The sequence below is a fragment of the Phoca vitulina genome, unplaced genomic scaffold, assembly GCF_004348235.1.
Source record: "Phoca vitulina isolate PV1807 unplaced genomic scaffold, GSC_HSeal_1.0 scaffold5, whole genome shotgun sequence".
NCBI lineage: Eukaryota > Metazoa > Chordata > Mammalia > Carnivora > Phocidae > Phoca > Phoca vitulina.
In genome coordinates, this window is record NW_022589708.1 from 38,649,858 (window position 1) to 38,667,899 (window position 18,042).

The window sequence follows — 18,042 nt, forward strand, 5'->3', positions numbered from 1 at the left end:
TATTCTCCCATCTTAGTAATGCATAAGTGATCTGTCATAACTCATTTTAAACTGTGAAATATGCCATATGAAGAGGGATTAAGAGGCTGAGAAACTCATATTTCAACCAAATCCAGAATTAGTTTTTCTTAGGTCTAATAATTCCTTGTTAATAAAGATTTAAATGCAGCGCTGTCTAATTTATTTCACCGGTGCTTGTCTATTGCCATGAAATTTGAGTGTCAGTAATAGCCCTGTAGATGGCACTAGGGTATCATGTCGCTTGTGCTGGCCAGGTGCCAAGCCCGCAGTAGCAAGGAGAGGGGGGAGGGAAGGATCAAGCTGGTGCTACAGCCAAAGATACCTTTTATTTAATGACAGTTGCTCTGGAGCAGCCAGCATTTAAATTCATTTGCTTGCTCTTTTGCGATTAGCTCTCACCACACTAACTTTCTAGGATTTCGCAATCCAAGTGCTATCCTTGTTGGTATTGTTGGTACTGAGTCCACCCATGGTAATGGCCCGTCTGAATTTGTTGAAGATAAGGAACATACAGATTTCAGAAAATCAAGGAAAGCAAAATAAATTTGCAGGATAGTACTGACAGCTGTTGGTTAGTGTTTGAAAACTCAAGAGTTTTTCCTTTGTTATTTGGGGGGTGGGGTGAGATGGAATGTTTTATTGAAACTCTATTTCCCTCTTATAATCTAGTGTTTATTGCTCTGGAGTGACTTTAAGGTTTGGTGGTAATAAGATATTTATAAAAATAATTTCGACAATGAATCACATAGATATTCCCAGAACAGTAGGCATAATGCCTGTGATTATCCCACTATAATCTCCACTTTTTAAAAGCGAAAGATTAGATACCTAGAGCATTTTAAAAGTACACAGACTTAGAGCTTGAATGCACAGAAGGAAATGAATTAAAATAAGTCCATATAGAATTTCTAGAGGAGAATATGAAGTTACTCGATAGAAGTTCAAGTTGGAAGGATGTATTTTTATGTTAACTTCCTCAGCTTCTTAAGAGAGGTTGGTGTTTTAAAATTTAGAAAATTTCCGAGCTTAGCAAAGGTTTATGAAAGTTGGTAAATAGTTAATCATGTAAAGTTATTTATGAAGCTAAATATGAAGTTGCTATTAATGAAAAGAAAGAAAATGGCTTCTTTTTAATTTACTTTTAATGTGAAGGTCACTCACAATATACTGAGACTTTATGATTTGCATAATAACTTGAAAAAAAGCTAACATGACTGAAAGTTTTCACATAAATTCTGAAATTTGTTTTCCAAAGGAAGAGACTGACGTTCTTCCGACATCCTCTTTCTTTCTTTTGATGTAAACGTGGTGTGTATTAGCATTGACGTGCAGGCTCACTTTTTCTGACTTCTCCGCAGGAGTTGAAACTATATGCAGTACAGTGACATAAATGTTAAGTGCATTTCAGCAAATTATGGAAAAGATACTTTGTTGAGGCTTAGTCATAAGAATATTTGTATGATGTAATCTTTAAAATAGGATGCTGACTAATTCTCTAACTGGAACTAAAGTGCATTTTCGACATTCCTTGAGACCATGTGTCACTGTGCAGTTTTCACTGTAGGTATTTTGATGTTCAGACGTAGCTATAATTCACTATTATGATAAAGAGCTATTGAAATGGCTTTGCTTATACCTTTTAGAAGTTTTCATGCTGAGAAAGAAAAATTGCAGTGTTGGAGAAAAGGAATATTGGAAGTAAGGAGAAGTGATGGTGATAGCAAGATGTACAATTTTAGTATAGAAGAGGCATATTTTCTATGAATGAAGAACACAAATTATATACTATCCTTTTAGTTTTCCTTTTTTAACTGAACCACATGAGTGTTATCTGAAGATGTTCTAGTTAAGCTAAAATAAAAATTCTTTTTTTAGCTCCTTCACTTCAACTAGTGGCTTTTATACAAAATGTGCTCCTGAAGCTCCATGATTTTGAAAAAGTAGGGTTTATTACAACAAAAGCTTTCAAAGGAATTAATAAACATATAATCTGTGAAGATTTTTAGGTGAGTGGGCACAGATTGCTGTTAACAGGAATACCTTTTCACTTAATGGTGCTAGGTGATGTGTGACTAAAATTCAAGACTCCTGAGTAAAGGGTTTAAGTATCGTTAATTTGTATCATCTATACAAGGAAAACATAATGTCTGACTCTTACACCATGAGTTTGCTTATAGAGCACTGGTTCTTATTTTGTCTTCTATTCCCCTGCTGTTTTGCCTTGTGTGACCCTGCAGAGAACATTGGAAACCACATTCCTCATCCACTCTATCTTGCTAAGCTCTCATTTTCCTCGAATATAACAAATCAGTCACTGGATTTTCCACGAATTATTTTGCATGAATTTTTGGAAGTATCCTTAGCATTCGCAGATTGAGGGAAATGTCCCTTAAAAAAAAAAAAAAAAGGCAAGGTCATGTCTTGATATTTATTCACAAATAAGCAGAGTTCACTGTTCAGAGGATGACAACATCATCAATTCCAGTAGGGCTTTAAGTGATAAAGCTCATTGGTGTATTTTTCTAAAAGGAAAATATATTCTTAATGGATGTGATTTTTATAATGTGTGATATTAAGTTTCCAAATTTTAGGGTGTCTCAGAATCACCTGGAGGGTTTCTTAAAACATGGGTTGTTGAAGCTCTCTCCCAGAGGTTCTGATTCAGTGCCATTGGGTTGGCCCCCAATGGCACTGAAAATTTACATTGCTGACAAGATCCTAGGCCATGATGCTGCTAGTCCAGGAACCATACTTTGAGAACCACTGCCTCAGCATGTTGGAGTCAGAAACGTCAGCTCCTTTCCCTTTCAGATGATCATTTCCAGAGTACCTGCTTGTGCACAGCCCGGCTCTCCGCTCGCTTACTGACAGCCGGTTTATTGTAGCTGGAGGGGCTTTACAGAAAGCTGTTTATTGCTATTTCCCAACCCGGTTGACAGCATTTGGGGAATTAATTTTCTTGGCCCCAGTGTGCTTTTTGTGGGGTATGAATGAAAATGTTTTTGTTTTTTTTAAAGTGACCTATTTACATTTGACAACTTCTTCCAGTAATAAAACAATCTGTGAGAGATGTAGTAGAGTTTGGTTCTGGGTAAGCAGTCATGTTTAATTTTCTAAATGAAATGCTTGTTTTAGAGTTTAAACATCCTGACTTTAACTGTTCACATTTGAGAGTACTCGCTCATATATACATCTGTGTATATATTGAAGAAATTAGACATTGAAAATGAGTATGCGTGCTATACTCAAGTGTATACACGTACTGTGTAAGGGGAGTTGCTTCTATTCCCAGTCATTTAGAGATACTATACTACATTTATGATTACTTTTCATTTTTGAGGAATCCCACTGCAACCACTAAAATGCTATGTCATGTAAAATGCGTAAAGCAGTCATAGAATTGCTGTTTAGGAGGGTGAAAAAAAAATGCAATTGAGAGTGAAGGGAGCAAATCTTAACTAATGTGGGGCTAGTAAAAAACTAAGATACTTTACTAAATTTTGCAGTATATTGTTGACAGTTGAACACGGGTGGCATGTGGAGAAAAATTGCTCCCCCAGATGCAAATTATATTTAAAGTGTTGTCAGTTGCGATTTTTATTTCTACTCCTGCCCTTTGGCTAAGTGCCCTATGATCATGAAGTCAGTTATGAGGCAAAGGATACCCAGACCCCTTGGATTGATTTAGGAATTTGAAGTGAGGATGGGCCATCTATTCAAACTGGCTACCTTTCCTCTTGGATTTGTGAGACAAATGCTTGATTTTTTTTTTCAGCTTCATACAGCCAAACTATAAAATTCAAGGTGCATTTTAGTATTCATTGCTAATAACCTTAAGGAGAGTAAAAATAAAAGTTGCCACTGTATTAAGCATAGACATGTCTTCTGATTACTGAATATGTGCTAACATAGAGAAAACAATTTCTGTAGTTAAAATATTATCTCCTAAATTTTGCAATTATTTCTATATATAGAAACACTCTAAACTGATGTTCCTTCCCTTAGTTTCAAATGAGTCATCCTTATGGTGTCACAGAACCGGCTTTAGCATCATTAAAATTACCTTGCAAGTATTGCACTTGTGATAATGTGTTATATTCTTATGGTATATGCGTAGTCTTATTAAATATTTCGAGCTATAATGCATCTTCTCATAATAGCACAAATTAAAATATATGTGAAATAGTAAAATAGAATTTGGATTTAATGAAAAACCTCAAACCTAAAATCACATTTCCTCAGAACTAATTATGAATTAGTTTGACTCTTGAACTTTCGTTTTTCATGTTGACATACCTGACATGTGTGTAAACCATGCCCAAAATATTAGAAATGGCCTCTTACTGAATTATTTTTCATATTACATTATCTTACATGACAGTACTGAGGTATGAAAGTAAGACCTGTAAATTATTTTCTCAGAAGCTCTGTTTCCACAGTTTTATTTTGTTATTCAGATTTTTTGATTTCCAGTTGTTTATTTAGTTGGGGGGGAATGCAGAAATCCCCCAAATGCTAAAAACTGCAGTGGTTGTGTTAGTCTAGCAGTACCAGGTTGAGTGTTTATAGGATCGAGGGCCATGTCAACTGTACTGATCTTTTTTAGTACTTTCTCAGGTTTACTCTGTCAGAGTTGAACTCTTAGCTTGTGTATTGTTACAGACCAAAACAAAACTGAGTTTGGTGGATTATTTACCACTTTCACTTAAAATCCCTGCAGTAAGCATTCTCTGAATTTAGGGTACTGTCTTCTCTGAATTTAGGATGGTGTTTTCTTGATGGAGGTCCTTTATTCAAACTAGTCTCTTGCTAATATTAACGAATCAGTTAATATCTTATATAGTCAATGTAGTTGGAAACTAAGAATTATTTAACATGGATTTTTAAATTTTGGCTTTCTTGACAGCTTACTTTATGTTTAATATTTTTTCCAGAATTTTACATACCAGAGCCCTAAAATTTGCTAGGTTTTTTTTTGTTCTGTTTTGTTTTTTGTTTTTTTTTTTTAAATACGACTCTCCAATCACAGGCCAGATGTTAGTGAGAACTTGGGACTGCAAGTCAGCAAGGGGCTTACCCTGAAGTTTTCAGTATCTGGAGGCATAGGAATTCAATAACTCATGTTGCTAAGGTGATACATCCTTTATAATAGTTAGCACCCCCCAAATCTGCATCAGATCATGGAAGAAAATCCAAATCTGGAAAGATCTCACATGGAAAGACTCTGCTGTTTAAGATTTCGTCAGTTACTTCAGATAGCTCTTCGATCTGTCAAACATTTCATTTGGAAAGGAACACATGCTTTTTACCTTTGTTTGATACAAACCTATTGGGCTGTCAGTCATCAGAAACATAGAACAAGAAAGACATATTACTATGATTGACATTTTGGTTTTGATTTATATTCTTTTTTTTCCCTAAGCCAGGATTGATTAAAATGGAAATCCCTAAGTAAAACAACGACCCTTCCTTAACGGTAAAGAGTGATGGCAGGAACAAGCTGGGAAAACAACCCATATTTAATCTCTCCCTCACAGTTTTGTCCTCTAGGCAGTTTGTATCCATCCTATAGACAAAAATGGTAGCAGAATTAGTAGAACGTTCCGAGCCATAATATGACTTCAAGGCATTCAGAACTTGAAGTCATTCATTAGGGATGTGTTTTTACATACTTATCCATTATTTAAATGGCATGTGAAAATATTTCCCCTGATCTTTAACAGTCTGATTGATTACAGTACCATCAACACATATCACATTTAAAATGATGGACTTGGGACCCCCTGTGCGGTTGGGGGCGGTGGAGTTTATAAGCACCATCTTTGAGGCATATTTGATTAATTCTTCCTAGTCATTTTACGCTCATTATTCTGGAATTCCTTGAGAAAACAAGTGAAATTAACTTACCTTTTCTTAAAAGGAGCCTACGACAGCCTCACCACTCATTACTTTATACAGATTTTTAAACTATATGGGCTGCAGGGAGATGGAAATTTGGTCAGTTTCACCATGTTTGTATAATATCTTATATTTTAACATTCTTCCATTGCTTGTCTTTCTATCTGACCATCTCTGCCTTTTAGTATTACACTGCTTGTGAATATCCAGTCTCTGGCCTTTTTCAGTCTGTTAGCAGTTGATTAAGAAATACTCTAATCCCTTCCAGGGTATTGAGAAACTAATGGATTGCAGAGTATTTGGGTCTTTAAGCTTCAATTGTAAATGGTATGAAGAATTGTCATTGAGCTGATATTTGCATATATCTCTCCCAGTGTTAGTTACTTTGCCTCCTTTTTGTCCTCCTAATCTTCAGCTTTCATTCTAAGAATATTTATTTTGGTCGGAAATAAGCATGCCAGTGATAGAAATTTGGGATTCACCTCCAAATGAATGCCATCACAGACAAGGAAGTTCTGGCACATTTTGCATAGATCTGTATGAACACAGTGAACCCTTCATAAGCTCTTAGATTGCAGGAAATCAGTGCTGAAAATTAAGTGGGGTTTTAAAGATTTGCAAAGTAGAGAGCTTTGTATAATGCTGGTATTGCAGGTGCCTATTAAATATGAAGTAAAGGCTTTGTAATACAACTAGCTAACACATTTCCCTCCACATTAGAGTGATTTATTGCCTAGAGAATTAGTCTTGCCTATTTTTTTTTCCAAATGTAGAAACATTGGAAGTGTCTGAAAGAATAAAAATCCCAAACGCATGCCTTAGAATAGGCAGATTTGCTTTTTGATGAATCTAAGTGATTCCAAGTGGACAGTGCAGGCCTGCTCACACTTACCTTCGGGACCCCCAATGCCCGTGACCTGGCTTGCAACTCTGCCTGAGAAGAAGCTTGCAATTGTGTGTGTAGATTCTCCTCTAAACGTAAATCAGGTTAAAACCCTCGGTATCTGTGCAACTATAGCATTACCATAATGAAGAGGGCTGGCTGCTGAGTGAGTGCTTTGATCCTCATAGGAACTGATCCTGAAACATTTCTCAAGCTGTATTTTTGGCATTCATCTTTGCTCCATTTGTAAATAGTGTGTACTTGTAGCACAGCATCTCATTCCAGACATACGTGCATTTCAGTATATTTACCTTCGTGACAGTGTTCAGTACAATGTCTTGCAGTTCTTTAATACTTAATGTCTTTGGCCCTGTTATGTATAAATCAGGGGAAATAGCCATGCATATTTTTAAAAGATTTTACAGATCCTATACTTTTGCCTACTAGGAAGAGCATATAACCCATGTGCAGTCCACAGTAGGTACAATGGACTTGCTGAGAATCATCATAGATGATTGATTTTTAAAACAAAACAGTTTTTGTGCAAGACAATAGCAACCGCAATTCAGCAAATGAGGTTTTTTTCCTCATTAAACAAACCTCAACATGGAGAAGGATGGAAACACAGAAGGATATATAAAATGAAACCGTATCTTTTATAGGAAGAAAATGTCTTCTGCTGACAGTAGTTCCATAGTAGATCTTTTCTTTGGGAAAAAAAAAAAAAAATACTGGTGCTTTTTTGGATTCGGAGGATGCAACCAATCTGTGCCTCTGTGTGATAGCGGCTGCATGCTGAGGACTTTCAAATACACGGCTACATAGGATTCTGCAGGAAACTTTTTGTAGAAGGGGCAAGTGACAAATGGAGACAAAATGGAGTGAGTTCTGAGTTGTGAGTTGATGCCCTCCTGTGTCATATATTCATGTCATTGAACCAATTTTCACATTGGAAGCCTAGAATCACAATAGCCTTCCTTCTGTTTGTCAGCTGTGAACACACCTGCACTGGCGACTTTTCTTTGCTCCGTTTCTTGTCATTCACTAGGTGGATTATATTCATTTATGTTCCTTGATATACATCTGTTTTCTTAAGTTTCTAGATAGATTTTAAAATGACGCAGAATTATTTCTACATGTCTATTCTGCACGTCTGTATATTTTGCTCAAGAACATCCATAAAGTATCAACACACCCACAACGTGTCCTTTCTTCCTAGAAATAGAAAATCTCTCCAGTTTTCCTTTGCAATTTTTTAAATCGAGTTTTTCTTACTGATAAACACCTTCAAGGTGAAGAAATAATGTTAAACTTAACCGTATGGATTAATGTTTCAATGCATTCCCAATCTTCAAATTTCCAACATAAAAAAGATGTTAGAATCTTTATAAAAATAAGTTCTCTTTTTGCTGCAGAATTGAGATGAGTATCAAAATTACATTAAGTTGTAGTAAAAACAGACACAGTCTTTAGGATATTTTAGTTTGACATGAGCTTATTCTTGGTCTTGACAGCAAAATCTTCTGCCAAGCAGTGACGGCAAAATATGTTGAATTCATTGATTGATTTTTAAACATGGTAATAATTAAGCAAAATCATTTTGACACCTCAAATCTCTGTTTTAGACAATTAAATTCTGCTTTCGCTAAGGTTATTGACTTCTGGATGATACTGGAAGCAACACTCCTCAGGGTTTAAACTATTCCTGTAGGACCATCTGTTATTGGCAAGGCTGTGCATCCTCTCCAGCCAATGCAATATCAACCCCAGGCATATATTCAGGATTGTTCAAAACACAGCCCTGGTTCCTTATGATCCCTCGGTCTCCAGTGGTAACTCAGTTAAGTCAAATACTGGTATGTCGTAATTGAAGGCTTAATAATGAAGGTGACTGTAAGAAAGTTCCTTAAAGTAAGAGGCTGTATCTTACTTACCTTTGTATTTCCAAGACCAAATCTACAACAATGCCTAAGAGTGAACTTAGTAGGCATTTAGCAAATGTTGACCTAAGTGGAGAGATAAGCTGATATTGGAATCAAACTTTATATATGTATAAAAGTTCCATTGATTGAATCCCCATAACCATATAAAGAAGACATTCCATTCTTACTCAGCTAATGTAGAAACTGGGATTCAGAAATTTTTTTTTTTTTTTTTTCAAGTCAGATGGCTAAAGTCAATGGCTTTTATTTCCAGTCTAGAACCCTACCTTTACACTGGTATTTCTTCCTTATGTGTGGCCTACTTTTACTTGTAAAACACTATTTTTAGGCTAGATATAAGTTTGAAACATTTTCCTCATTAGGGACATATTTTCGTTGGAAAGGATTGCAACACATTTATATATTTAAAAATATATATATATTATGAGGCAACTCAGTGCACCCAAAATTGTTCTTCACAAGTTACCTCCCAGTAAACTAACTTTAGATTGCATTCAAATGTGGTAAGCCTATGACGCACAAAAGCTCATCTGTATCCATTGTTGCTGTGACAGAGGCCAAAGTGAATATAGTATACATGGAGAGAGTGAATGGTTGGTTTCAGCCGCTGTCCATATTTTCTTCTATAACATCTGCGGACTGATGACAAAAGCTCTAATTTAAAGAATTTTTTGTGGCTGAGGGGTTGCCATGCTGTCCAATCTAAGAAATTATGGTCTCCTTGGCACCCCTCCATTCATATTTCTGGAGGTCTAATTTAACCTACAGTCCTATAGATGAGCTAGAATAGGCCGTCTTAGACTCTGCATTTTACCATTTTGATTTTTTAACAGTGAAGTATAGTTAACACCTTTATATCATTTATCAGTGTCTTGACTCAGTGGTTTCTGCATGTAGATCAGAGAGAAGCAGAAAATTAGAAAACTGCCAAACTGCTGATTCTGATGGACATAAATACTCTCCTGTCACATAATCAGATATCTCATTTCTTCCACACCACTATGTCTGCCCATCATAATACCTTTATATATACCTTTATATATATATATATATATATATGGATATAATGGGGAAAGAAAGGATGAACTAAACAGGATCAGATTCCTTTTTTTTTTTTTTTTTAAGATTTTATTTAGTATCCATTATGGAAAATGTAACATGGTTTAGAGAGAGAGAGAGAGCACATGAGCGGGGGGAGAGGCAGAGGGGGAAAGAATCTGAAACAGACTCCACACTGAGTGGGGAGCCCAACACGGGGCTAGATCCCCCACTGTGAGATCATGACCTGGGCCAAAACCAAGAGTTAGAAGCTTAACTGACAGAGCCACCCAGGCGCCCCAGATTCCTTTTCTTCTAAGCCTCCTCATCAAAAAATTTTATTTAAACCTTTAAATACTTAGATTATTGAATGATTACCTCTAAACATAATGATCAATAGATTTACTTTGTTACCTGCTTGATAAGGACAGGTGTTTTAGAGGTAAAAAAAAGAAAGTTTTTACATTAAAACTCCCTCAATAGACTTTTGAGTCAACCAGACATCACCCTAGAATCACGTATGAATTCTATAAAAAGAAGCAAAATAATAATTGAATAGTGACTAGAGCAGTGTCTAGCTACTATATTAATTTTAGAAAGATAAATTTGGTGTCTAAAAGAACTCATAGGATAGTTTTTCAAGACTCAAATGGGCCTTTGAGACTATTTGGCCTATTTAATTCTTTTTCCAGGTGAGAAAAACTGAGACCCATGAAGAAATTTGATATTTGGAGTAGGAAAAATAACACCATGAACTGCTACTAAAACTCTGACATTGGGCACGCCATTTAAACGTACCAGTCCTAGCTTTTCTTGTGTGTAAAATGAATGTAATCATGCCTAATCCATAAGGTTATCATGAGATGAAGACATGGACCCCTGTAAATGTCTGGCCCGTGGTAGGCAGACACTCAAACAAAACAAAACAAACCGACCCAAAACAAAACCTACCTGCTGTTCTCTTTTTTCTGTCCAGGGACGCCAGCTTGCCACTGACAGAGGTGCCGGTTTCACTTAATGCATGTTCTCTTAGTTTTGTTCTTGGTGGTTTTTCGGAATCTGAGTTTTATATCTTTTTAATAAGCAAGTTATCTCTGTTAATCTGCCTTTGGCTTAAACCTTTTTTTGGGGGGGGTTATTTAGGATTTCTGAAAAGTTGACCTTGTAACAGCATCAGAATAGTGCCAATAGGATCTTATGTTTTCTTTTGATCTTAGTCCCTGTTTCATTTTGAGTATTTCACCATTTTCATTCGCATGTTGTATTTAAAATTATTCTGCTTTTAGCATTTGTTATTAATTTACTTCCCTGTTGATTACCCATAGGAACTCCACCCGTCTGGGGATTTTCACCTTATACATCACTCCTATTACAAAACAACATATAAGAGAGTGAATCTGTTTCACAGTCAGTACTTAACACAGCTGGAGCCATTTGAAACCTCCTGGTTTTTGCTGCCAATTATTCCATAGACTAGAAAGCATCTCTGTTGAAGTAATGACATCCATGGTGTAATCAAACTAGTTAAAATGCCTTGGAGTATATGGATCATATTTCTGGGATTCATCATATGTAAGCCAGAAACATAATAACCAATAGGTTTTTTTTCTATCTTTCTTATTTTTAAGTAATATATTTTCATTTATAAGTAAGTTTTTAATATCTGACTATGCAAGTTTATAATGCTTGAATATGTGGGTGACATAATAACATAAACGGGATCCAACAAATAAAAATATAACACAATACGATAGTATCTGAAAAATACCCTTTCTTAATATCCTGGGGTCAAAATCACTGCCTTATGTTAGACTAGCTGAAATCATCAAGATAAAGTTATTGATTTGGATTTGGAGCAGAATGTAGTGGGAATTTGTTACTAATTCAATTAACTTTATCAACTAAGTTAGTAGATTTGGCCAATTTTTAGTTGGCTTCATTGTGACTTGGATTGTAGAAATTAAATTTTTAGCTTCTTACTGACCTTTACTACCTTCTCGGTGTGATAAAATTGCTTTTGTATTGGCCTTTTGGTTTAGTTCTAATTTTATATATAGACAGTGGCTAAGTAAGAGAAAAGGACTTTAGAACAAAAACAATATGAAAACTTATTCCTTGTGCTTGGAAAATTTGAATCAAACAGATAAAACATGGCACATTGGTGTGATTTCCTTTTAGACTACTGCTTGTTTTATGCGATGATGTACTGTCTTACAACAGTGGGAGAGTGAGCAGAGAAGGGACAGACGTAGTATGGATATTACCTTGAGTTATCAGACTTCATGGAGTTGTAAGGATTCTAGCATGGCATATAGTAGATGTTTAATAAATTTTACTTAATCCCACCACAAGGGCAAACATGGAGGTAATCAGACAAACGAAGGTGTTAAATACATTTTAAATGGCAAGAATCAGGCTTTAAGGATTTAGATTCATTGTTTTTTATAAAAAAATATTTAGTCTTCTCATGGCATCAAGCGCATAGAAGTGTATACTATATATTGCTAAATGTAAGTTAAGATGGCCACCATTTTATGTTGTCCATTTCAATGATAAACCTCTGTTAACTCTTAGAGTAGAGAAGTGATTGTGCATCCAAGAAGTATATGTAAATTCCAGTTCAGATAATGACCAAACACTTATTCTATGAAGAGAATTATATTTCTTGTACTGCAATTCTCACATCTCTCCTTCTGTGAACAGGGTCCGCTTGATTTTTTCCCCTAGAAATGTGAAGGACCTTTCTGCCTGTTGAATTCCTATTTGGTCCTTAACCTTGACAACTATAGACAATATGTAGCCTTATCACTAGACTGCTAAACAATGTTACAATTTCCTTAATGGATACTAAAACTTATTCCAGAATTATATCCTATAGTTTTAAATGTGTATTTTTTTGAGAATATTTTTTTATCTTTTAAAAAAATACATAACGATGATTTTTTTTCTGCCAAAGACCTGTAATATGATCTACTGATATATTTAATAGACATCTATTGAGTAACTGCAGTGATCCAGAAACAGTTTTAGACAGTGGGATTTTTTTTTTTAAGATATTATTTATTTTTTGACAGAGAGAGACACAGCAGCGAGAGAGGGAACACAAGCAGGGGGAGTGGGAGAGGGAGAAGCAGGCTTCCCGCTGAGCAGGGAGCCCAGTGAAGCGGGACTTGATCCTAGGACGCTGGGATCATGATCTGAGCCGAAGGCAGACGCTTAACGAGTGAGCCACCCAGGCGCCCCAGACAGTGGGATTTTTAAGAAAATAAGACATTTGTATTTGCTTTAAAAGATTCCAGTGGGTTTTAAACACAATACCTTTTTTCTTGGAATTCCCTTACTTAAAATATGAGTTCTCTCTGTTTTAAATTGATGTCATCATTTTCCTGAAATATATTTTTGAAGTCCTTTTTTTTTTAACAAGAGCCGGAGACTTGATCTTTCAGTAGGGCAATAAAATTCTAAGATCTATTACTCTAATTATAAGAATGCCACATTTAAATTTATTCTTTAGTTAATTTAGAGGGAAATACACTTTTTCATCCTTAAAATCACACTTTTTCTACAGGCAAAGGTGTTAATAAAATATAGTTGCAAGAAAACTTCATTTTTGTAACTATGAGATTAGCATATTTGCTATATTAAAAATCACCTTAAAAATATGGCACACATTGATAATGTTGAGTAATAACCTGAGTTGAAGAAGACAGTGTTCTCTACAAATGGAGTTCCACTTATGCACAGATCCTTTTTTAAAGAGGCGTTTTGAATCATGGTATTCTGCAAAACAGCCTTCACCCTTTGAAAAGACATAAGTTTAAATGGAACATAGATGTTAAATTCTGGCTAGAATAAATGTTTGGTTTAACTGGCTTTTACGTCCAGATGGTTATGAGTTGGGCAAGTCCATTTTCTTATGAATATTTATCACAGTATTTCAAGGAATGGATGCAATGAAGTAATGTTGAAAAATAGAGACCTATGTTGTATATTTTTTTCTTAAATTGAGAAACATTCATATCCTGAAAATTTGGTTTCCTTTAATCACAGAAGAAAATGTCATAAGTGAGCTTTACATTTCAGGCAAGACAGACTATGATATTTTTAACTTTAATCATTTCTAAAACACTAATTTATGTATGGATGATGTTTATATGAGCAGGTCATTTCAAAATTTTAACATAATATTCAAACAGAATTTTTTAAAAATAATGCATTTAATGCCTCACCTGTACTTTTTTTGTGCAGACATTTTTTAAGATAAGTTTTTACTGCCAGAAAATGTACTATTTTAATTGCAGTTAGGCTTCAGTGATAACCATCAAGCTGGTGCCTAACTCCAAAAAGATTTTTCCAACTGTTCTGTGGATACTTACGCAACTATCTCTGAGTAATTACTCTAACGTAAATGAGTTACAAAATTGAGACCTTAGGGATATGTACACCTTAGGAATAAAATGTGTCATGGCATTTAAATATACTGATTAAAATATAAAAAATTGGGGGGGAAATGATAAACTTATTGATATGACCAACCACATAAGTAATGTAATCCACTTTTCAATCTGAAAATATGGACAGTTAGGTAAGCTAATTTAGTACCAAGAAACAGAATAGATTAAACTTAGTAAAATAGATACATTTAAATAAAGGTTGGTGTGGAAAGCACATGAATGTTATTCTGTTCTCAATAACCAGTTTCTACATACAATCAGAGCTGTGTCAATCTCATCATTACAGTGATTGTCAACTTGATGTTTTTACATAGTTTTAATTTTTTGCTTATTATGATTTTTGTAAGTGACTATGCATTGCTTTACCAAAGAAAATGAACCAGTAAGGGTTATTAAAATAAATACATTTTCTAATTTTTTTTTTAAAGATTTTATTTATTTATTTGAGAGAGAGAATGAGATAGAGAGAGAGAGCATGAGAGGGGGGAGGGTCAGAGAGAGAAGCAGACTCCCTGCTGAGCAGGGAACCCGATGTGGGACTCGATCCCGGGACTCCAGGATCATGACCTGAGCCGAAGGCAGTTGCTTAACCAACTGAGCCACCCAGGCGCCCTACATTTTCCAATTTTTAAAACTTTGGTACTTCTTGCTTTCTAATTTTTGACAACAATCCTAGCTATTCAAAAACACTTATACTTTGCTGAAGTTTCACTTAGCATCTTGAAAATTAAATTTTCTCATCTGAAAATTAGAGCATCGGATTCAGCCATTTTTTTTCATTTCTATTAAAAATTGAACTATGGCTTTAATTAATACTTAGGCATCCTCTTTGGCAGATTTCCTCATACCACCCAACATCTGTCTGGCCTACATCTTTCTATCATTTGATATATGTTCAAACAGTGCAAATCAGTGTTGACATTGACTCATGAAAAACAATTACAAAATAAACCCTACGGTTCAGTCTCTCCTGACAATGAACAATTCACAGTATCCCCATTGTTTGTATGATCTCTGTTACCACTCTCTTGCCTTAGTGTTGATGACAAAGCATGGCCTTTATCTTCTTTGAGGTCTCTGCCTGATTAATTTTTTCCCTTCTGAACTAGAAAATTAACTTTTTACCTCCTAAATCAGAAATCACAAAACAGAACTCTAAAATCTCAAGCAGATTACTGGTGTTTATAGTTTTGATTAGAAAATTATCCACTTAAAACAGTATGTAGCTACTGTATTTTTATCAGTAATACTACTCTGGATTTTTTTTTTCTGTAGTAAAGCATGAAGATGACTTTTAGTATTTTAACTTTCATGAATATTGGAGACACATGGTTTTGGGATAATGTGTAAATAGAATTTTTGAAAAGTCAAACAGTGGTCACTTGGATGGATGGTGGTGTTTATTATCAGGATACATCTTAGAAAAGCTAATTAAATCTAATGCTTGTTGATTTTATTGGCAGCCTGTTCATTCAAAGACAAAATTGGGTTAAATTGAAGAAATAATGTAAATAATCAGAACTGTCAATCTATTGCTGAAGGAAAATCAAGTTTGGGATTAAAGAGATCGAATTGCAAATTAGCTGACATAGCCCCTAGATATACCACCTGAGTGTCAGACAACAAGTGCTGTTTGCTTGCAGGAACGTAAACTAGAACAATGTTTGGCCACAGCAGAGCAGGCTACCGCATTCTCTCCCATATAGTGCAGAACAGGGCCTTTCAGGATGGTTCTGAAACCTGAACAGTAGCCCAGGAATGCTTATTCTAATATCTAACCCCTCAATGATTTCTGACCTTCAACTGTGCTTGCATTTATCCTGACTGACTGCACTGTGCTCTGTCATAAAAACTTTAGGAAAGAGCAGTTATATCATTGTTTTTGCTGGAGGTATTACAAAAAAACTATTTTACACTGTAGGTGGATGTGTTTCGGAGTTGACAAAGATGGAGGAGGTGTAGTTCTAGAAATGCCACATGCTGGCCACAAGACACATTTTTTTTTTTTTTTTTCATATTAAGTAACCTCATCCAGTGCTCGCATCTTGAATGTGGAGCAATAGAGATGCCTTGGCTATATGGACCTGATATTTTAAAATTTTTCTTCCATGGATATAAGGTCATTTGGAGGTTATTCAAAATAAAATCCCCAAACTATTTAATGTTACTAATCCAGGCAACAGCAAATTATAAAGTATCTAAAAGTATTATAAAACAAAACAATAAACCACATTGATCAGGTGTCAAATGAATACCCTATGATTTTTGCCTAAGAAGCATCTTAGCTATTTTGAGCAGTAATCGATGGAATGAGATGCAAGCAGTCACTGGCAAGGTGAGAAGCTGGGCAGCCGAGTCTTAAAATCCTGTGAATTTACAGAGCATTGTCAGTGTGAGCCATTCTGGGGACAATACAGTGAATCACGGCTATATGATTAATCAAATCAGTCCTCTATTGTAAAAGTACAAAGAGAATGATGTCCGTTGGCATCTGATTTGGAATTGGATACTTGTGTATTAATGAATTTGTGTAGAGTGTGCCTTCCAATGTTTTGCCTGGAAAATTAATTCATTAGGAATTTGGATGAAAGCAACATTAGATAACCATAATAGAGTTAGAGTCGCCTATACAGAGGAAAAGCTAACATTAAGAATAAGCTCATTAATCCTAATAGTATGTTATTGAGGTTGAAACTAATTATTGAGTACTTTAACATGATTAGTCATTACTTTATTACTAAAAGATGTAAACATGCTTTAAACATATATAAAAGTAACTGGCCAAACTAAACCACAGTAATTTCAGCTAAATAGCAAACAGTTTCACAGGAGGAGTGGGGGATATGTGGGGCTCTGAAGGAGAAGATCGCAATATTCACTTTGGCACCATTATCTCTCTATTTCTAAAACATGGTTAAAACTAGATTTCCAACACCAGATAATGATAATAGCCAACATTTACTTGAGTGTTCACTGTATGCCTGGCCTTCTTCTCAACACTTTACATGTATTAACTCCCTAAATAGGAAGAGTGACCTTGTGAGTCAGGTACTATTATTAATATCCCCCTTTTATATCTGAGAAGTTAAATGATTTGCTTAAGGTCACAGTTCTTGTAAGACAAGAGTGGTGCAGGACTCGAACCCTCCCAGTGTTCTACCAGAGGCTTTGCTCATAGTTGCTAGGCAATACTGCCTCTTGATTGAACTGAACTTTAAGTTAAAAATAAATAAATACAATTGTGGTGCATCACCAAGAGTCAGTTGTGCCAAAAAATAATTCTTTGTGTGATGATTAAAAAAAAAAAAGGACAGAGTCTAATGTGTTTTGTTCGTAATCCCTTTCGTGTACACATTTTGCCGCCAAGCACGTGGCAGGATGATGCAGCCGTACCTGAGGCCTGCGTGGTTTTTTCCCGTTTATAGAGAACCTTCTTCACAGACAGTATGTAGCAAGAGGAGGAATAACAATTGTATCTTTTCAGCAGTAGGATTCTGAATACTTTTCACCAACAGTAGATTTTAGCAGTGAATTTAAAACATTCTGCTAATCTCAAAATAGAACAAGAGTGTTTTGATTATCCTTTTTTTAAACTACTCATATCCGATAAAGAATGGAAGTAGAAAGGGGGGAGGTCAAACTAGAATGATAACAAAATGATCTCTCTTCTGCCCTAGACCGGAATGATGCTTTCTGACTTTTTAAACAATTTTTATTCCAGTCCCTGTTTCTGAATGGGTCAGAAGTGCCAACCACCATCCACCTCTGCACAAACTTGCCAGCTCAGATCAGCACGGGCCTTCTC

The 18,042-nt window shown here is 35.4% G+C and overlaps 1 protein-coding gene across 6 annotated transcripts in view; it reads left to right on the plus strand.

Moving 5' to 3' along the window:
* The window catches only part of PCDH9 (protocadherin 9), a 930,050-nt gene that overhangs the window by 5,694 nt on the left and 906,314 nt on the right, over window positions 1-18,042 (plus strand). The window lies entirely within an intron of this gene.